Genomic DNA, 23,425 nt, shown 5'->3' on the forward strand with positions numbered 1-23,425 from the left:
CATTGGAGGAGTTAAGGAAATTCTCCCACAGGTGTGTGAGTCGGAGAGCTAAGGTTAGGACCAGGTGACACACACTCAGCCCGACTCTGGCCACTCTGTCTGTGGCTCGGCCACCTCTCAGCAGCTCGTGTTGTAAGTTTGCATACATAGTAGACATACAAAAAATGTGCCTTTCCCCAGCCCCTGTCTGCAGGAAAAGACTCCCAAGGCTGGCCACGGGGTTAATTTCACTTTCCGTCCCCCCCCCCCTCAGCACCCAGCATAACGTCTGGCGTGTGTTCAAAGAAATAACACGATATCAAGGAGAATTGTTTAACTCAGATTCTATAAAACCTGAAATAGAAATCCTGTAGACATGGAACAGCTGAGCAAGGTGTTGGAGACAGATAGAGTACATTTTCTTTAATACCAGAGAAGCTAGACAAGTAACTGATGCTTTTTTGGTATCATTAACTGAGAAATCTGAGAACATGTTTCTCACTAGAGAGAATTCAAACTTCAGTCAAGGACAAAACGAATTTCAGTTGTACTTACTTTGTCAGTAAGTTAAAATTTCAATTGAGTTATAAATATTTTGCCAATTTTTACACACAAAAAACCAAAGAATTTATAAGTAATACTTCTAAGAAATATTTATTTCATTTACTGCATGCAGTAAGTGAAAAGAAAAAATACTAAAAATTGAAAAAAAAAAGCATTTTCAACAAAATAGTGACTCTTGTTATCAAATGCTAACAGATAAACAAAAAAGTACTAATTAAGATAAAACACACCCCAAAACAGGCTCAGATGAACACCCTGATGGAGTTTCACAGGTGAGTAATAGCTAGGGTCTGTGGAGGGGATGAGTCCCACAGCCACTCACCATAGTCTACCCAAAGTGCGTCCAGGGCTCTCTGGACAGTGAAAACATCCTCAGACTCAGCTGCTAGAATGCAATCCAGGAACTAGAAGAAGCCATCTGCTGGTCAATTGAGGAGGACTTTGGAGGAGATCTTCTGCACTGGGCTTCCCTTGGGGGTGTTGTGTCCTATGCTCAGCCAGATAAAAGTCACTGCTCAAAGCAGAAATGAGCACAATTTAAAAAGAAAGAAAGAAAGAATCATAATTGAAACATCATATCCAAAAAGTTTAATGTCACTGATTATCGTAGGAAAACCAACCACAATACCCGCTTGCTCTTCATTCATTCAACATGTATTTGAACATCTGACCAGGATTATGCAGTGAACAAAATCAAAGAACATCTTTGCTCCCTGAAGCGTATGTTCCTGTGAGGTGGTGAAAGTCACACAAAATGAATCATGCCTCATCCAGTGTTAGATAGTATGAGAAGCAGCTGTTGAGGGAAGGACCACTGTGGATGGCCGTGTCATAATGGAGGGAAAGCTACCAGGAGGAAGTGATAGGTGAGCAGACCTGACATGCATTTCATTGTATACAATCAGTGAAAATCCAACAAAATCTGGGCTTGAATCTGTTGGTGAGACCACACCCTGCTAGATGCTATGTTGGGGTTTCTTTATTTGCAAATTATGGATTGCACTATTATCAACTTCCTCAGTGTGGGGGGGGATTAAGTGAGACAATTAGGAAAATGATTCCACTGAGTCTCATATATAGTAAGTGCAAACATTTCGCTTCCATTACTTTTGTTGGAAAACCCCTGCAGATTGCTCCAAAAAATGATGTGTCACCATGGTGGGATAGGTTGACGTCTTTGCAAAGATAGGACACATTCAATACAATTAAGGGGGGATTTGGGTTAGGATGCTTGAAGGTCTGCACAATTGGAATTCCTATTCAAATACTAAAGAACTTTGTAAATACCTGAAAGGGCATCTGTAGTTGGGGGGGGGGGGCTGTGGGGCTGGCCTATTTAGAAGCTGATGCTACTCCAAAACTTGGGTTTTCTCTGCTGCTGTTCTGAGCCATCCTTAGCACTGCCCTTTTGAAGACATGGAACCTGATGGGGACTTTTGGTGCAGCCGTGCTTGCGATATGCAGGGCACACTAGCTTCTGTCACACAGCAGCCCATCCCTCAAAGCCCACTGCTGAAATACAAGGGAGCTCTGGGCTCTGGTCACTGAACACGTACCATGCAGTGCCCAGCACTGCCAGCACTGTGCAGTGGACAAATGAGTGGTTAAACATATCTCTGACAACAAAATGCTTACACTTCATCCACACCAAGGGTGGCGATACAGAAATCCAAGTCTAGAAAATAATTTTATAAATACCTAACAAGGAGTTAGGTCCGCCATCAGGGCTGGTTTAACGTTGGACCAAGGATGTGGAAATTTTCCATTGCTCCCGTTTGCCTTTTTTAGTGTTGGCTTCCTCTGCTGTCTTGTAGCATGGCCGGAACCTTCCATCCAGGTAGGACAAAACCCAGAACTGCACTCTTCAAAACATTCAGCAGGCTTGTGTGCTCATTTGCATTTAAATTCATCAAAATAAAAGGAAACTCAAAGTTTGGTTCCTCAGTGCAACCAGTCAGATCTCAAAGCTCATGAGCCCCCATGGGTGGGAGCCATCACGTGACATGGCTCAGAGAGAAGATTGCTGCCTTTCCACGAAGACTATGGGCGAGCACTGAGTTTTAGAAAAAGGGTGAAAAATCTTCCTGTGCTTCTTTTCTAATAGCCAGGCTGTTTCCCAGAGCACCTAATTAGACCAGTCTTTATGGATCTTTGACCAGAATTGATTTGCAGGCCCAATCTGGAGCAAAGTAATCAGATTATTGTTGAATCCATGAACCTTCCAGAGATGCAGGGTGGAGTCAGTGTTCTCCAGTTACTCGGCGGCATGGTGTGGCTATGTTCAATGGAACTTGATTTCTATAAACAGGCAGGGGCCAGTTTGGGTCCTCATGCTGCAAGGTGAGGATCCTGTTTTAATTCCTGAGTCTGAAATCAGTAGTGGGAGTTCTTTGGTTTTGTATTTTAAAGTTCAACAAAAAAATATTCTCATATTACAATCTTGTGATACATACTTAATTGGAAATTTGGTCTATGATTTGCAATTAAAAAGTCACAGTAGATTTCAACCCCAGAGTATGCACATTCATCAAATCATACCTGGGATCTGGAAAGGGTTTTCTAAAAAATTAATTCCTAATGAGGAATAGCAGAAATACTGTATATGAGCATGACTTGGAAAGATAAACACAGTATGTAACTTATTTTTCCTATAGTAACTCTAAATACCTAAAGTTAAGAAGAACCATATAAAATTGCTGTTCTGCTTAAAAAAAAAAAAACAAAAAACTGGCAAAACCAGATGCCACAGCCATTACTAATAATTGTATACCAGAATTTTTAAAAGTACGATTCTTATGGATTCTTATGTATGAAGGGCAGCAGACTTCTGGGCTGACTGGATCACGTCTACACTCACACTGGTGTGCAGGGGTGAGCGAGGTTTCACGACATCCCTCAACATCAGAACGGTCACCATCCCAGATTTCCAAAGGAAATCAAGCCCTTCTTTTGAAAAGCAAGTGCTCTTCAAAGGGCTGCTTCCCTGGCTCTCTTCTGGTGTGCTTTCTCAGGAATGTGCTTCTGTGCAGGAACTGCATGGGTACCAGGAGAGCAAGGCTTTCATTTATTCAGGGAAGGCAACCAAAGAGCACCAAGAGCGGCAGCAAGTGACGGGGTGGAGGTGGGAAGAACGTGCATCCAGACATTCTCCGCAAATGTTGCAGCCAAAGCAACTATTTCTTTTCCTTTTTTCCTTTCTTTTCTTTCTTTTTTTTTGCTTTTTCTGAAAAATAAAGTGAAAATAAAATAAAATTATATATCATTGCATAATACAACACAGTCACCTCTTCTGTGGGGCAGAATGTGAATATTATGCTGCTTTCCCAGAATATTTATAGACTTCCTGAGAGTGAATTCTTGCTCTCCAAAATTATATTTTTAGTTGTCTTGTCTGTATCCACAGTTCTATGAAATGTTGGGTCGAGAAAGCTGAGGCCTGTTGGCACAAGAGTCAATGAACTGACATCTGTTGCTGGTGGTTTCATTACAAAAATGTGTATGTATCTGAAAGAAAAATTTCAGAAGGAAGTGTTTCAGCTCCATGTCAATTGATAGCTTTATATTCTATCCCTTCATAGTTTATTTTGTATGAACTTGGTCCTTTCAAGAAAAAAAAAAATAAATCCCTTGAAGCTATCTTACAAAAACTCTGCTAGGGTATTATATGTATAAGAAGACTCTAAGAAAACAAACCTGTGGACTGGAGCTAATGAATTATCTATGGATCGAAGTTCAGATTACCAAGGTTTACTTAAAAAAATGAATATATTCAGAGAAATGAATGTCATTACTATTTCTTTGTCTGCTACCAAATGGCATTAACGGTAGATTTTATTTTATAAGATGTACACAGTATTCTACCTAGGGTAATCGAAAAAGTATTAATAGTCAGAAATCATGTAAATTTCAGTTATGTATTTATGAAATATATTGAGGCTGTCAGTCTTTATTTATTACAGTGTGCCACAGAGTCTAGACAAAATAATAGTACATTCTTTGTAGAGGCATGCATTTCAAAATTCATTGAATCTGCTGTGATGCCAGTCCCTGGGTCTCATTCAAGAATTTTTTACAGTTGATTTTTACATTCCAATAGGAGAAAAAATGTTAGCAACATTTTTCCTCCTTCAAATTCAACTAGCCATTTGCCTGTAGTGTCCACATGTAACCTTGAATGTGACCATTACTTTTGGTTTTTCCCTCTCCTGCTCTTCCTCACATTCCAGTTTATTATTCAAGTGCTAGCAATTTCAAACATTGCCTTTTTGAGAACTCTCCATACTCATACAGCCCTCGTCACTATGAAAACACCCTGTTTCCAATTCTAATTCATTGCAGATCCTCCTCTAACTGCTACAGATAAACAGGACCTGTAGCCCTGGTTTTATTATCCATTAGCTTAAATCTGACCTGATTTTGTGGGTTTTTTTTTTTTTTTTAAGTAAAAACCATAGCTAAAAATCCTAAGTATAAGAAAAAACAGAGCTAACACTTGACAAATCTGGAAAGGCTGACTGACAGAGAATGAGGAATCTATTAAATCTTCAAAGATCTGGTTTTCTATGGCCCAGCCTCTGCTCCAGGCAACCCGAGGTATTGGGCATTAATCCTGCATTAGTTCCTGCTGCCCCAACCTCCCCCTCGCCTCTCCCGAAACGCAGCAGGAAGCCTGTTATCGCCAGCCCTGGAACCAACTCAGTGTGCACCACCACTCAAAAGCAGAATCTTTATTGAAATTATGGGCTGTCCAATCGTTTAAACATTTTTATTTTCCTCCTGCCTTGCTCTTCTTGGTCTTGTCCACAGGAAATTGATTTCTACCTGACAGTCATCCATTTATAAGGAGGTACTTTGTACAGAGTTCTTTATCTTCTTGCTTATGGTCCTCTTTTCTTCCTGGCCTATTTGTCTGCCCTGATATTTTTCTGCATGATAACAAGGTTATCTACTGAACAGCAATAGCCTTACCACAGGAGTGACAGCTGTTCAATTTCAATGATCTTGTGAATTTTCCCAGGGAACAAACACAGTGGATGTCCATTAAATATAATCATTTTTAGATTTGCTTATTCAAATACGCAACCTGAACTTTAGTTTCCATCTCCAGGATGGAGGGATAACCCTCCGTACAGGAAAGCCCTGAGATGTCCTGGTGAAGCCCACTCTTGAGGCAGACTGACTCTGGAGACTTCCAGCAGGATATTTAATGTCTATGTTTTCACTTTCCTCCTCCACAAAACGCAGATGGAAACACTGCTTTCTGCACAGTACTGCAGTGGGGATTAAGTGTGCAACTCTTACTTTGGTGCCTGGCATGTGGAAGGCACTTCATTAATGGGGGCCATTCTTATCCTGCAGTGGACAAGTTTGTCTTTATGACAGTGAAGGAATCATCTTGAATGTTTTGTCCTTGTGACAGAAGGACTGCCATTTCCATTGTATTAGCCATTATCTAAGTAGAAGGAACTCTATTGAGTTAATCTAGTGATAATATGTAGAGAGGTTCAGTGACACTTCACTCTGACCAATGTCATTTGATCAGATTGAAGAATCATATCACTTTTTACAGTCAATCACCATGAAGCTGTAAATCTCCCAGCTCTTTTTGGGGGGATAATTTTCTGGGGTAGGCATGCGGCACATTGCAATTGGTACTCTATGTGAGTGTATGAGCTCTTATCTATAACATTAAATAGAGTTATGGAAAGGTGAAAAAATGTAATAGCTATTTTAATTGTACATGTGTGCAATCTTCAGGTATTTCGACAAGAACTGGCAACTTTATTATCATTGCATTGGATGCAGAAGCAAGGGAAACAGTTCTATAAGAACCATGGGTTGCATCCTGTGCTCAGATGTGAAATCCAGATGAGCACCTTGTACTGTGTTAATGTCAGGAGTACAGGAAGAGGCACAGGATTCTCCCCCTCCCCACACATTCTGCTACTTTCCCACCTGGATTCATTTAGCCCTGTTGACTCTACATACCAAGCATCTCATCCATCCATTTGTCCACAGTGATTCCTCCCAAGGATGAGCCACTACCAACTTGGGCTGGGACTACAGCAGTAGTCACCTGTCTGGTGTCCAAGATCAACCTTCTCAACTAAATCCAAAATCACAGAACTATTTTAAATCCTGCAATTGGAGTATGACCCTTTCTAAGTTTTAAGCTCTGAATGGCCCCCCATTTCCTATCTAGTGAAGCACCTCATCCTTGCCTCCTCTGCAGTGCCTTGCATTATGCAGGCCTGATTCCCAGACAGTCTCCTCCTGGTTCTCCCCTTGCTCTGTTCGCTCAGCCATGTGGGTTCGTGTAAAGTCCCGGGATCTGGCGCATGCGCCAGGGCCCTGCAGATCCCAGCCAGGCACTGCTCCTGGCACATTCATTTCCTGCCTTCCCAATCCTCGTCTTCAGACGTCTCGTACATGATCCACATGAACCTGTGCTTGCCCACTATTGACCACCCTGGGGGTACCTGTTGATGATCTCCTGTTAGGGTCTGTAAACAAGTCAAGATGGCGCCTGGCATTTTGCCAGAGGGAGTGGTTTGTGAAGTAACACCAGTGAGCCATTAAGTGTGGTGATTCCTTATTGGTTAACTGCTGTATCTAGTTTATGTTAATTAAGTTAATTAAGATAAGCTGTGTGGAATGTATATATACCCCTCCTGTCCTACAATAAAAGGCTCCCACTCCTGCTGTATCAATGTACACAAGTTGCTCGTCGCCCCCCCCCCCCCTTATTTTGCTGCAGCCAGACTACAGCAATCTCCCTGTTATATTTTGAAGTCACAGAGGACAGGAGTTGTATTTGTCCTAAAAGAGCACAATACCATCTGATGTGTAATCGTATCACTTGTTGAATGCATTACTAAAGAAACTTAGAGAGTGCTTAGGTAGTTTTTTAATGCTGAGTACTAAGTTTATTATTATTGCAATTACTAACCTATTAATTGTATAAATTGATGAGTTTCACTGTGACATTTGCACACATCCATTATGGTGCTTTGCTTACGTCTGTCTTCCCTGCTGCCCTTCCTTCTCTCCCACTTTTCTTTCCCTTAAAGCCTGTCTTCTAATTTCAGCTCTTCATACACACACACAGTTTTCACGAAAGCAATGCTTGTTTTTTTGTGCCTAGCTTATTTTGCTTATGGTGATGACCTCCAGTTCCATGACTTTTCTGCACATGACATGATTTCATTCTTCTGTAGGCTGAGTCACACTCCATTTCTTTGTGCATGCCTCTGTTGATGGGCACCTAGTCTTAATCCATATCCTAGCTATTGTGGACCTTGTGGTAATAAACATGGGTGTACAGGTATCTCTTCTGTGTGCTGACTTCGTTTCCACTGGATGGACACCCCAGGGTGACATAGCTGGATCATAGGGTGGTTCTAGTTCAGCTTTTTGAGGAAACTCCATGCTGTTCTCCCTAGTAGTGCTACCTATACACCCTCCAGGGCTGTATACTGTTCCTTCTCCTCTACACCCTTGCTGGTGTGATTCTTTTCAGTTGTTTTGATAGTAGCCATTCTTACTAGGATGAGATGGAATCTGAGTACAGTTTTCACTTGCCTTTCCCTGATGGTTAAAGATATTATTGGGCATTTTTTTCCATATATTTTTTCAAGCATTTGTACTTTTTACTTTAAAGAAGTGTTTCTTTGAATATCTTTCCCATTGTTAATGGGTTTACTTATTATTTTGTTCTTATTTGTTTTTTTCTTTACATATTCTAGATGTTAGTCTTCTGTCACAGACATTGTTGAAAATGTTTTCTCTCATTCTGTTAGAATGGTTTACAGAAAAAAATTCAAACTTGGACTTGAATAATGTCAGAACTACTTGATTAAATCTTCAGTTAGGCTATTTGATCACGGGAGGGGACTGTGATGGAGTTATTTAAAGCATTGTCACCATGGCTGGAGTGCAGCATTCCAATCCTGCCTGCGCAACACACGTGTGTCTTTGGGCGAATCACTGAACTCTTGCTATTGGCTCTGTTTTCTTAGCCATCAGGTAGTTGTGAGGATTAAAGGGATGAAATACCTTAACTATTTAAAACAATGCAACAAAACAACATCTTTGTCTTGAAAGCTAAAGTAGTAAATAAGAGAGAGAGAGTTCTAAAATTATACTCACTTACAAGTCTGAAAACAGTCCATGTGACCATTCCTGGTGTGGCTGGGACAGGCTGGACGTCTGGGGTCTCTGACTACGTGGCTCAGAAGCACTCTGGTCACACGGGCAGAGGACAGACTTGGTGTCAGCAGCCAGGGATCCGGCCTTTAGGCCTTCGCTCACACTGTTGCAATCCCCTCTCCTGAGTCACCAAATTCCATAGGCAGCATCCTCAGACACCTCTACCGCACCCATGGCAGGGGATTTCCCAGGGGATAACAGGGGTGACTCTTTGAAGAGAGAAAATCCAGGCTTTTTGCTGGGATTCTTCATAAATTGCTATTTTCCAAGCACAAGTTCTCCCTTTTGTGCTAAGAAAAATGTCTGTGTACAACTATTTTCATATATTTTATGTGATAAATTTCTCTTCTACCACATTAAAAGCTCAGAATAATTTTTCTTGGAAAGCCAACAGAAGCTTAACAGAAATCACATTGAGTTGAAGTTTTTGAATTTCTAAAGAACGTAGTAGCTTCATCAGCTCTTAAGTACATTTCAGAAAAATTAAATCCAATGCAATCATTGATTTCCCCCTTCACCCACCCAGGCTGCTTTATGGAGGAAATAATCCACAGTATACTACCTAGGAAGACATGCTTTCCAAGGTAAATCTGCTCTTGAGAAATAACAAGTAGCTTTGGAAGAATTGTGAAGTCTCTATATTTCAAAGGAGTATTTTAAAGTACAAAATTATAATTGGCTCTTTCTGTCAGACTGAAAAAAGACCCTGTCCCCATCAGTAATTAATTTTAGATATATAGTGATCCCAAAATTTTCATCTCTTAAATTAACTGCATATTAGCACTTTTTGGTCAATGAGTTTATTTTTCTTTTCATTTCCAAAGATGCATTAAGTAAGAAAGAAAAGCTTTTAAACAGACTTAATTAACAGCCAGAAATGATGTGATTTATGTGCAGGAATCGTACATATGGCTGAAGTTCTTCCTGTGCCATATTTTCAATACATTAAAAATATTTTCTACATTATAATGTTCTATAAAATTATTCCCAGCAGCCCTGGGGAATTTAGTTATTATATCCTTAGCATGATGAAAAGATACACATTCCTCTGGGATTTTAACATTCTTGAAGGGGTTTATAAGAAGTACAAAATGGGGGCTAAAACCATTTTCCTTAATTTTCTTTTGTGTTTCTAATTAGGCATCATAAAAACACAGATGAGAGCAGACACCGGAAGTAATAAATGTAGAAATTTTGTATATATTCACTGCATTTCAAGCGCATATTGACCCTGTGCGCCTTTGGAGTAAATGAGCTTGGGAAGCCATTGCATATGCCTATGTGCTTCTAGGACTGCTGGGCTGGAGGCTAATCAAGGGCTTGTTACTTTCCTGAATTATTGCTACACACATTTTAAAGCCAAAGTAGATTTACTGGTGATGACATTTTAAAACAGGAACATTGGGACGATTTGGGAAAGAGAACCAATTCTGAGGCTCAGCCATTACCATGGCAACACCGGGTTCAGAGTCTTCACTTGGAGGTAATCATTGGGTGCTCTCAAGGAGAGCATCGATGATTTAGTCCTGCTTTTGTCGGGAAGGTTAAGTGGATTCTATTAATAAATTGGAAAATGGGAAATCTTGGATAGGTGTGGCTAAGGTCCACTGTCCATGAAAGAGGTGTCATTAATGGCTTGTCTAGCCTAATCCCCCCATGAGGGTCTAATCTGCTTCAAACAAAGTAGGGATGTCACCCCCCCTCCACTCCCCACATTTCTTGGATGGCATATTGTAAGCCTCCCCAAAATGAAGAACACTGATTATTTCCTTTGTCAGTTTTACGAATCATTTCTTGTTTAAATTGACCAATAAAAAAAAAATAATTTCCCTACCTACCAGTCAAAATACATGTGTATCATGAAGGCATGAGCAAACTGTTTCATTCTCTCCCTTGAAGGAGGAGTGTAGAGTCCAAACTAAAGTCACATATTTTTGACAAAATTTCCAGGAAATTTTACTGAACAAGGCCCATCACACACACACACACACACATACACACACACACACATACACACACACAGAGAGCGCTGTCTCTATTTCAGTTGTGTATTTGGACACTTTGCTTTAGGAGACCAATGCTTAACATTATCCCCTACTTTTTAGGGATAGATTTAGGTTCCCTGTAACAACACACAAGTGTGTATATACACTGACATCAGAAATGATACCTGGCGGTGGTGGAGGGAAGGAAGAGGGGCTCTTCAAAACAGCTCTGTGTACAGATTGCTCTTGATTGTGCAGAATTTCAAATAGATCTTATCAAATAAGAGGCTGTGAGTAATTTCTGGTCTATTTAAAGCTTTCTGAGGAACAACCACAGTCTGCACAGCACAGCTTTGGGTCTCTGTGGATCATCTGCTGGACTGTAGGTGTGCCCACGTGGGTCACTGCCATCCTGTAGCCTACACATGCCCTGAGCACACTTCCGGAGGCAGAGCTAGGGACAATGGCTAACAGAACTCGTGTGGACCTGCAGGTGACTGAGGAGAGTTGGAAACGAGGCTGAGGGGACACTTAGCGTTTGAGAGTATTCCAGCCTTTCACTCCTGCATTCTGCAGATGGCCATAGGCAGCTGCTGAACTTAACTAATAGGCAGTGGCCACAAAAGCAGAAGATGTCCTAATTCCCACCTGGAAAGAAAGATGGTTTTCCCCCACATACACAACAAATCTTGTAATATATGAAGCATCCAAAAGTTTTTTATAAGAACAGAGAAGTCTGTTAGTTTGGGGAAACAGGGAAGCAAAATGCTTTTTATTTTAAAATTTCTCTTAAATTGCCAAACACGACCATCTAAATCTTAACTGGAAACACACAGGATGACCTGCTAAGGGCACACAAGACCAGTCAGTCTTGAGTGTTAACCTGTGATGACCCTGAGGCCCCTGCTTAGCTCTAACCAAAACTTCCCCTGCCCTGATACTTCAGACATGCAAGGAAGAGCCGAACCACAGAGGGGAAGGGTGAGGTGTCAAAATCTGAGCATGCAACCGAGAGAATAATTTGCCTGTAGAATAAATCTTCAAGCAAGTGGAATGATGATACATAATGCATGAGCCTGGAATTCAAGGGGACGGTTGGCGCTGGAGACATAAATTTCAGAACATCAAGATGAATGTTCTTAAAAACTACAAGACTGAAAGAAATTAGCACGAGAGCAAATGTGTATGAAAATAAGCAGAGGTCCAAGGACTGAGCCTTTCATGTCCCCCCACTGGGAAGATCAGGGTAACAGGAGAAGAAACTGAGCAGAATCTGCCAGGAAGGGAAGAAGAGACCCAGGGCAGGGGGAGGCCGAGTCCCAGGCCCTGAGTGGAGGGTGTTCTGGAAGGAGAGGGACACCCACGGGGTGCTCCTGGCAGACCATTCCCCTTCATCACAAAGAGCCTCTGACAGCGGAGCGCAATGCCACATGAATACTAATGTCAGGTTTGCGGAAGGTAGAGGGTTCTGAGTGCATTTATAGTTGCAGATTCAATCACAGGATGGAGGTGAGTTTGATTAGAGCGTCTCTAAGAAAAAAAAATAGGAAAAAAAAATGAAGGACTAATGACTCTTTTTGAGGCATTCTGGTGTTGGGGGGATGAGTTGGAGAGAGAAACGTTGTGAAGTTTATTTGTTTAAAATGAAGGAAACAGTCGCGTATATGTGTCCTGAGAAGAGTGATTTATTTTTATTTTCTTTTTTTAAAAAATTTTATTTTATTTTATTATTTATTTATTTTTTAGTTTCAGTCGGGCACAATACCTTTATCTTATTCATTTATTTTTATGTGGTGCTGAGGATGGAACCCAGGGCCTCGCAGAGCGAGTTATTAATAAAGGAAAAGGTCAGCGCCAGGGAGAGAGGGCAGGATGACTTCGGTGACATCTGTAAGGAGTCGCACCAGACAGACCCTAGCACACCTCGGGGACACAGCTTCAAGCAGAGGCCAGCGGGGCCCACAGGCGGACGGACAGGAGCAGGACACAAGGCGCGGCCCCTGGGCTGCGGTCCTGGATGACCCCTGACAGCTTCTGTTTTTTAGCTGGAACAAAAACCAAGAAGCCAGTGGAGAGCGGGCAGGAGGAGGGGGCGCTGAAGCTCGCGGAGGGGGAGGTCTGAGGAAGGGAGGGTGAGCCTGCTGGAAGACAGCGAGGCTATGGTTTCCAGGCAGGCTGCAGGGCCGGGGGGACTAACCGCAGGGCCTGCGGGTGTAGACGTGGGGTTTCCCCGCAGTTGTCAGCTCCGAGGGGTCCTGCGGGTACCGGCGTGGAGGAGGTGGGGAGGTGGGGAGGTGATGTCATCCAGACCTGAGTGTGGTTTCAGAGTAACTGTGATGGAGTGAGGCGAGGTGAGGCACCCAGAGTGTGCACGGGACGTGGTCGTGCTTGTGCCCTGGAGAGGGTGAGCTGGCAGAGAGGGGACGTAACAGCAGGAGCTACTGGGGTTTGGCTCCTGGGAAGCCAAAAGTGAGCTAGGAAGATGGTGTTTGGGGACATGGGTACTCACCCTTGGTCAGGACCAGACCTAGGAAATGACCACACCAAGCCTGGAGGAGTCCCCTGATGAGACTGATGGATTAGTGAAGGATAATGTGTCGGTTCAAGGGAGAAGGGGAGTCTGCTTCAGTGATGTCCGCAGCCAGGCCAGAGAAGTCAGAGCCCTGCACACTTGCCTGAGTGAGTTCTCATTCCTGTGGCTGCCAGGACAGAGGACAGCTCTTGGGAGAAGAGGGTCCCTAGGAACTGGAGGCCCAGCTACTGCAACATCTGCTCATGCAAAATCACTAAAAACAGTAGCAAGAGGAATCTAAGAGTTGGCAGGTGACAGTGTGGGGTAAGGGGAAGATTCTAGAGTGATGCTCACAGCTGATTGTCAGGGAAGAAACAGGTGATGGTGATAAGGGGACCTGAGTGGTATCTCCAGGCTCCGCAGCTGCCCTGGGGACCCACCCACAGGGAGAGGGCTGAAGTGGGGGCAGACAGTAGCCTGGTTCCCACTGTCAAGTGCCCAGTGTCTTCTGAAACCTCCAGTTCAAATTCCTGAAAATTGAAGTGTGATGGTGTAAATGTCGTTTTCAAGCTTAGGAGGCAAGAGTGCAGTCAGCGATTTGTCTGTGAAGTGTCCACCTGTGCTTCCATCTTCTGGAGTTGGGGTAGGAGTTTCAAGTGGCTGAGGGTGATGAGACTTCTCCCCTGCTTATACAAACTATGGCTCTCTGGAGATTGATTAATTAACATGGGATTCTACTCAGAAAAAAAAAAAACCTGTTGTTAGGAAGCTCCATGCAAATATGCTATGGAATTCATCTGTTAAGGTGATTAAGATTCTGCTGTTCTACCCAATTGGTGCCTGACCAACATGATTTTACCCAGTTTCAAAACCATCCTGGAGGGGCAGTGTGTGTCCCTGCTACCCTCCTAAGGGGACCTTTGCATGTGAAAACTTTACCTTGACTGACCTGTGAGCAGTAGCTGGGCTGGTCAGGACTGTGACTCCAATGCTTCTAAAATATTCAAATTGTATTCAATCATAGGAGCAATCATATTTAATTTGATTTCCATCTTTTTTTTAAAAGTGAATCATACTTAGCCTAAACCCAAATAAACAGCATCAAATGTAAGTGGAATGTTTTTTTTTTTTTTCCATAATACACTCTTAGTAGAAAGATTTAATTCTGCAGCACACACATACACACATGCTATTTATATAATAAAACCCAAATGAATCAAAGCAGGGTCATTTACTTATGTAGTTTTAAGTCTATAGTATGACACAGTGAATCTTGAAACCCAGAATGGGAGTTCAGATTCTTAATTCTATAAGTAAAAGTATAGTCATGAAATTTTAGCTGTTTAAGCTGGAAAGTGAACTAACTGAATTAAGTAAGATGGAGACAAACAAACAAACAAACAAAAATTTGAGCTGTTTTGAATTGTAGTCTTCCAAGCATTCTTTTAGTTTGATTGTGTTTTGTGTTATAGAACAGGATGTTGCACCAAAAAATATGTATAGAAGTTAAACTGTGATAAGTCTTCACATGATTTTAGCCCAAAGGCCGAGAAGCAATTAAACTGTGATGAGTCTTAATGAGGAAAAGCGCATAGACTGCTTGCTCCCTTCCTTATCCTCTATTTGACACTTTTTTTTTTTCAGAAAAACAATCCATATCAGGAAATGTACCAATCCTGGCCTACGTGTAGAATAAAGTGTGCATTTCCTCAGTGCTTCTTCACTGACAAAGAAAGTGCCTAACTGGAAGGTCATGAGTTTTCAGAAAGGGTGAGGAGGGAGACTTGGAGCTGATGGTGGGAGGCCAAGCAGGTCTGCAGCCCTGATCTGCATTGACTGGGGGCTCTGGGCACACTTCCAGCAAGCATGAATAAGGGCACTCCATCTGTTCACGTTTATGCTCAACTAGCACATATCCTTTGCTCCTCTTAATCGTAGTTCAGCAGTAAACCTAAGTGAACACAACCTTGAATCAGGACCAAACTGTCATTCTCACCAACCTTTGAACCCAGATAAGCCTGGTTTTGCTCCCCTGATCGCACCTGTGGAGCAAATGGAACACTTACACAGCACATGCCTTCTGCTTATACCTGTGGGTTTGGAGCATTTTACAGGAAATCACCTGATGATTGCTTTAGGTGATAATGGAAAGTATGGATGTGCCAACTGCAGGAGAGCAGTGGCCTTGGTGGCTTTGAATGATGGCATCCTCTGTACTGAAGGAGGTTGGACGGTAGGGGCCAAGGCTGTTCCACTTTCTTGACACCAATTGGACCTTAGTTTCTTACTTATTCTCTCTGTAATAAAATTGATAAAATAAACACCTGCATCCTGTGGTACCATTGATTTCCATTTTTCATTATGGTTTTAGCTCACAGAATCTCACTAATAGTTTCATGCATTTGCTATTGGGCACACCACCTCTGTCAATGTGTCCCCCAGTCTTTTCAAGGTATTGAGTTGGTGCATGAGGACTTTTGCCTTGTTCATACTGCTGCCTCACGTGTTAGACCATAAATGATAAAACCTGGTATTTCTCTTTTTTTATTAACTCATATAATTGTTCATTAACACTAAGGCAATAGTTTTACCCAATAAATTGGAAACCACAAGATTTCCTCATATAAAACAGCAGGGTCATCCCAATAGCTGTTCCAACCCACATGCCAAACCTTGCACCTACTTGGCTTCGTTGAAATGTTAATATTAGTTTTATATTTTCATAATTTCTCTCATATGGTTCCTTTGGTTGTTCATCCAAATAAGCCAAGATCTAAACATGGGGGTACTTTTCACAAGTTACTGGAAGTCTTTCTTTGTACACAGTATACAGTACAGAGAGAATCTCACAGTCATTAATTCTAATATAAACAAAACTTGCTATTTTAGTATCAACTGATTAGGAAAAAAAGAAACTCAAGTCAACAGAAAAGAAATCCATTGTCTACTAGTTCATTGCAAAGGAGCAAAATGTAGTCAAAATACTGAAGCTATCCCGATGGTAAAACATTGTTTCATTGGATGAACTTCCAAACAATCTCTGGAAATATGTCAAAAGATATGTTCCTAAATCTTTTCATCAGAATGGGAATTCCTGAAGTGGATTCCAAATTTGTTAATAATTAGATGTATATTTGTCAACAATTTCAGATTCCTAGATCATGAAATATTTTCAATATGCTGAAAAAGAGGACAAATTACCAGTCATTTCTTCACCAACTGAGTATATGCTTTTTCTGATGTTAATATTTTAGAGGACAAAATGAAGATAATGCATACGCAGGTTCTTTTTAAATACATTTTAGCCAGTAGTACCAATAGTTCATGATTTCTTTTTAATGCTTATATTTGGCAAAAGTTGCTGGTTTCATTGTTGCCAATTTTTTTTCCCTTGAAGAACTAGAAGATAAAGCTCTTTAGTGTTCTCATTTGCAAATGACATCCCTGGGGTCCCTTTACAAGGCACTGAAGTGAATTTCAAAGTCACCTGTCATTGTTCTTTTGCTGTTACCCTTCAAATAAAATGACCTCCTAAATGGGGAATATTCTTGTCCAGAATGTGAGGCAGACTCATTACTTAATCAAGTAGGAAGTGAAGTATTTAAATACTTTAAAAGAAAATATGGCTGCAGACACGTAATATTTAATTAAGAATAAAACTACCAATACCATATAAAGAGTGTTGACAAGACATTAGAACAAGATGAATTAAAAGGGGCATATTTGCCATCTCTCTGAAAAGAAAAAAAAAAAACAAGAAAAGGGATAAAATGTACAAAACAATCCTTTCTAAGACATTTTGTATCTGTGACAAAGGATGCGTATCCCTGAGTGGCTGTAAATGAGCCATGTGAGGGCAGCAGTTTCCTGTTGACATTTTAAAGAGTTTCCAAGCCACAGAAGAGGAACAGGTAGAATTCAGTGGAATCCATGGCAACTCATGCAGAAAAGCAGGTAAACGCAAATCATAATACAACTCATCAAAAGAAACCAAACCCAAATGCACATGCATGTTAGAATCAGGTGTCATAGACCATTATGAAAAATTTTTAATAGCATCCTGTACATTATAAAGTTAAAGATGTAGAAAATGTAAACAAACAAAAAAGAAGACAAAAAAGATCCAAATTAAACTTAGACAGATGAAAATTATATTGAATCAAATGAAACATTTACTTGATGAGATTAACAGCAAGTTAATCAATGGATAAAGTAAACTGAAATTGAAGACATAGTAATAGAAGCCATCCAAAATGAAATCAAGAAAGAAAAGATTTTTTTTAAAAATAAATAAAATATCAGTGAGCTGTAGGACAACTTCAGGTGGCCTTATGCATGTGCGTTGGTGTTTTTTCTGAAAGCACAGGGAAAATGACCTGGGTTGGGGTGGGGGGCACATAAAAAATGTTCAAAGAAATAATGGTCAAAATTTTTTGAAATTTGATGAAAATTAAATTTACAGATGCAAGAAGTTCAAGAATCTCAAGCAAAACAAAACACCAAAATATTCTTATTAATGTGTGTACAATAGGTATACAGAAACAATCTTAAATGAAGCTGGAGTGGGGGGTGGGGAGATTGTTATATGGAGAAACTAAGGTAAGAATGACATTATATTTATCATTGGGATCCATGCAACTGAGAAGAGAATGAAGCCACCACCTTATTATGCAGAAATGAAAACACCGGACAAGCTTTAGTCTTACAGAAAAAAATGTGAAAGGCAAAATTTGTCTTTCAAAAATGAAGATGAAGTAAAGTTTTTTTTTTTCAGAATACAAAATTTGAAAGAATTCATCAACAGCAAACACCTGTATAAGAAATATTAAAAGAAGTCATTTTGGTAGAAGACAAATGAAACTGGTTGGAAATCTGGACCTAGACAAGGTATTAAAAACACTAGAAATGAAAAATATATGACATTGTCAATTAATGTAATATAGGTTCACCTGAAAGTAGACTAATTCAAGCTGTGTTTTATAAACAATAAAGACCCAATTGAAATCACATAACATTATATCTAAGTTAACAAATTAGTAAGATGCAATTATAAAAATTACATACAATTAAACTAAAAAAGGCATAAAAGGACTCAGGAGGCTGAGGCAGGAGGATTGTGAGCTCAAAGAAAGCCTCAACAAAAGTGAGGTGCTAAGCAACTCAATGAGACCCTGTCTCTAAATAAAATACAAAATAAGGCTGGGGATGTGGCATAGTTGTTGAGTGCTGCTGAATTCAATCCCCAGTAGGCTTCCCCCCTCCCCCAAAAAAAGGCATAAAAAGAGGAATTTAAAAAATAAAACAAATGGAAAACAAAGGGTTAGATAACAGAATAAAAAGCACATTATCAATATCATTAAATGTAGATGGCCTGAATACTTTGATTAAAAAATAAATTTTCATATTGAACAAAAGAAGAATACTCAACTTCATTCAGCATACAAGATATAATATGAATATATGTGCATATATAGGTATTTGAATGCATATAAATATTTTATATTTATACACACAGAATAAAATAAAAGTGTGAAAAATATACCACATTAAAACTAATCAAAACAAAGCAGGGGTAGCATATTAATATTATTAGTTATGAAAAGAAAGTGGATTTTGTAGGGAAAGAATATAGCTACAAATAAAGAATTTTGTTTCCAATTGATAAAAGGGCTGAATTCATAAAAAAGAATTGACATTTTAAATACTTACGCACCTAGTAACAGAGCTTCAAAATGCATTAAGAACCGAGTGATATAGACATGATAATGGACTAGGAAACTAAAGCCCCTCTTTGTCCCCAAATGACATAGAATTAACAGCAATCTGTACAAGAATACATTTGTGAGAACTCTCGACCAGTCGACAAGTTACAAAATCCATTCCTTTGTGAAAACAAGGTTTCCGTGAAAAAGGTAAAAATACTGTGGTGTTTGGTGTATGCTTTGTGTCATTCCCCCTAGTAGAATACCATGCAGCAAGTAAGAGGAAACCCCTGGCTGGGACTCTGCCTGGGGACTAAATAAAAGACTGTGCCATGTATCCAACATTCAGTCTTGCCTGAGGTGGGCCAAGAAACTGATTTCTTTTTGACTTGACCTGGAGTACTGACAGAATTGGTGCAAAAATTAGAAGCTGTTGAACAGAGGTAAGCAGCATATTGAAGCTGCATTTCTGGCAGACATCAGGGGTAGGAGGAAATTATTAAAGGGTCAAGAAGTGCTATTACCTCCTGTCAGCTTATGGAGAGGGTCTTTCCTTGTACACAGTAAGTACAAAAGGCAGGAATAAAGATTTTTTTTTTTCAAATGCTGTATTCCCAGATAAAAAGTTCGAAGCATACAGGAAATGGGGAGGCATGGTCCCCAAAAGGAATTAAATGATACTCCAGACATAATTTTTAAAAGCTGATAGTTAAAATCTTACTCAATAATAAGGGAGTAATAGATTTTTTGTGTAAGATCAGGATTAAAGCGAGGATATTGCTCTTACCAGTTCTATTCAGCATAATATTAGAAATGCTAGCCAAAGCAATTAAGAAAGAAAGAAAGGAAGGGAGGAAGGAAGGAAGGAAGGAAGGAAGGAAGGAAGAAAGAAAGACACAAATTGCAAAGGAAACAGGAAAATTTATCACTTCATAGATATAATGATATATATAAAATTCTAAAGATTTTACACATACACAAATAAACACAAAAAGCTGTTAGAACTAAAAAAAAAAAAAAGAATCAGCATAGTTGCAGGATAAAAAACCAACACACAAAGTTCAAAGTTCAATTGAATTTCTATACAAAATGAATAATGTGAAAAATAAATTAGGAAAACAATTCTATTTGTAATAACATAAAAAAAGAACACTTAGAAATAAACAAAGTCATACAGGTAAAACACTTGTACACTGAAAACTACAAACCCTTCTGAGAAAAATTAAAGAAGATACAAATAAATGGGAAAAAAACTCACATTCATGAATTTGAAGAATTAAAATTTTTAAGACGTCCATATCATATCATAGGATTTTTAAAAAACAAAATACATTTACACATTCAACACAATCCCTCTCCAAATTCCAGGGGATTTTTTTTTTTTTGAGAAACTGAAAAAAATTAGTCCAAAATTCATATGGAATCTCAGGGCCCTAAATATTGCAAAACAATTCTGAAAGTGAAGGAAAATTAAAGAATTCATACTTCCTGATTTCAATACCTATTACAAAACTAGAGTAATCAAAATATTGATTACTGGCCTACAGGTGGCCAAATAGACTGATGAAATAGATCAGAGTCCAGAAATAAGCCCGTACTTTATAGTCAAATAATGTAAGTGTGTCAAGGTCACTGAGAGCAAAAAGGACAGCATCCTTCACAAATGATTTTGAGAAACTAGATATTCACATTCAAAAGAATGAAAGTGGATCTTTTCCTTACACCATATGTAAAAATAATTTTGGAATGAAATAAAGACCTGAAACTATAGAACTCCTAGATAAAAAGATACACGGGGAGAGATTCATGACCTTATTTTTGGCAAAATATATATATATATATATATATATATATATATATATATCATTAATGTGCAAGAGCAAACCAAAACCACAATGAGGTATCACACTACACCCATTAGAATTTTTAAAAAATTTAACAAAACAAAAAACAAATTACCAAAAAAGAAAGCAAGTGTTAGCAAGAATGTAGAGAAATCAGAGTCTTTGTAATCTCCTGGTGGGACTGTAATATGGTACACCTTCAATAAAACAGTAGGGAGTTTCCAGGAGGTAGAGCTACATGTCTACTTCTGGATATTTATCCAAAATAATTGACAAAAGGGTCTCAAAGACATATTTGCATACCCACACTCTATAGTAGCAACATTGAACTTGGTCAAGACATATAGCAACACCAATGTCTACAGACAGACGAATGCAGGAAGAAACTGTGGCAGACATTATAATATTATTCAGCCATAAATAGGAAGGAATTGCTGTCACCGTCTCAGAACAGGGATAAACCTTGAGGACATTATACTAAGTGAAATAAGGCAGTCACAAAATGGCAAACACTGTATGACTCCAGTTACAGAATATCTAAAAAATCGAATTCATAAAATCAGAAAGTGAATGGTGGTTACCAGGGACTGGAGCTTGTGGAGAGAAGAGTTGTTTAATGGGTATAGAGTTTCAAATTTGAGAGAAGAAAAATTTTAGAGAAGTGTTTTATAGCAATGTGAACATATTCAACACTAGACTTGAAAATTGGTTAGGGTGGAAAATTTTATGCTTTGTAGCTTTTGCCACAATAAAAGTATAAGTAAAAGCAAATAGAACTGAGTGTACTAGACAGTTAAATATATGATTTAATATTTTAATATCTTCTTTCAGTAGTTGATAAAAGAAAGAGAAAATCAGATGCCTGGACTGTCTTGATTGGAATGATAGCTTGGAGTACACTTGTGTCAGGGCATTATATGGAACATTTTAAGCAAGTAGAGTTTATTTTGATTCGATTTTCCTCAAAGCAGTTAGCACAAAGATAATTTAAACTACCTTCATGGCAATTTGATGCTGTGAGTTTATAAATAATTACCAGAACTATGGCTCAAAATTGCATTGTAGGATATGATAGGAAGGAAGAAGACAGCAAATGCTGCAAACTGCGTTGATGAAGAATTCATAACTCCATGAGAGATCTGCGCATGGAGGACTGCCCACAGAACATTCCGTTTAAGAAGAAAACCAATCCTCTTTTAAAGATGGTCATACTCCCTTTCCTTTTTATGCGCTGGATATGTAATTTTGCATGTACTTTGCTCTCTGAAAGGATATATGTGAAAATGCTGTATATCATGTTTGAAAAAAATCATATGAATTATGTCTTCATGCTGTCATGGAAAACGTCACGAGATAAGGAAAATTAAGTAAATTAGTTCAAATACTTCAGAAAGAAGTTTGCAAAAGACATACCACAGAACTGATTTATAGTACATCTCCATAACAGGAGCAATGATTAATAAATGAGAGAGTGATAAATCGCAAGAAAAATATCCAATTTATGGGGAATGTAAGTAAGAAAAGGACATCTTTCTCCCTCTCTTCTTGTGTGTGTGAGAGTACATGTGTTGGTGTGTGTATGTGTATGTATGTGAATGTGTGCATGTTTATGTGTATGAGGGTATATGTGTTTAGATACATACATGTGCTTGTGTATATAAGGGTGTATTATGTGTGCAGCCTATACGTATGTGTACATTTGTATATGTAAGTGTATGGTACTGTATGTGTGTGTGGCTATGTGGGTATGTGAGTGTGTATGTGTGTGTGTGGTGTACGTATGCACACGTGTGCATGTGTTTATATGTACATATCTGTGTATGTGTATGTATGTGTACACATGTATATATTTGTGTATGTGTGAATATGTGGGTTAAGTAAGTATATATGTACACAGGCATGTGTTTTTATGCACAGGTCTGTATATGTTTACACCAGACACCATGGCACACACCTCTATTCCCAGTGACATGCATGGCTGAGGCAGGAGGATTGCAAGTTTGAGGCTAGCCTTGGCAACTCCCCTAGGCAACTGAGTGAGACTGTCTCAAAATATAAAATATAAAGGGCAGGGATATAGCTCAGTATAAAACACCCTGGATTCAATCCACAGTATCAATCAACCAACTAATCAATATGATTGATTACCATTTCCTCTTCAAAGTAACCTTTAAAAGAGCAGAGAACAATTAGAAAATTATGATGAATATGCCAGTTTTATGATATACACCAAAATATGAAAAATTGGTAGTTAATAATATACAAGGTGAGACCCACCTGCTCTTAAAATATAAATAAACAAACAACAAATAAAATGCGGACATCGCTTAGAAATCCCCGCTCAGGGTTCCCGTGGCCCCCACGCCCTCTCCTGTCCCAGGCCCTGGTCCTCCTGGAGGGCTGACACAGTTGCTGATGCCATTCACCCGGCCGTTTCCAGCTCTAAACGGAGACTGCAGGGAGGGCTTCCCATTACTCTGGGAACTGAACTCAGGAGTTTCCTTGTGGTTTAAAGCTGTATTTTTTTATTACCAGTATTTACAGACGTGCTGCCGCGTGCAAAGCCCCATTCTGGGCACTGGAGGGAAATGACAAAATGCTGTAAAACGTCCTGTCCATCACAGAGGACAG

Source organism: Marmota monax, unplaced genomic scaffold (assembly GCF_021218885.2).
Source record: "Marmota monax isolate L192 unplaced genomic scaffold, Marmota_monax_Labrador192_F-V1.1 WCK01_AAM20220418_F8-fsc00026, whole genome shotgun sequence".
Taxonomy (NCBI): domain Eukaryota; kingdom Metazoa; phylum Chordata; class Mammalia; order Rodentia; family Sciuridae; genus Marmota; species Marmota monax.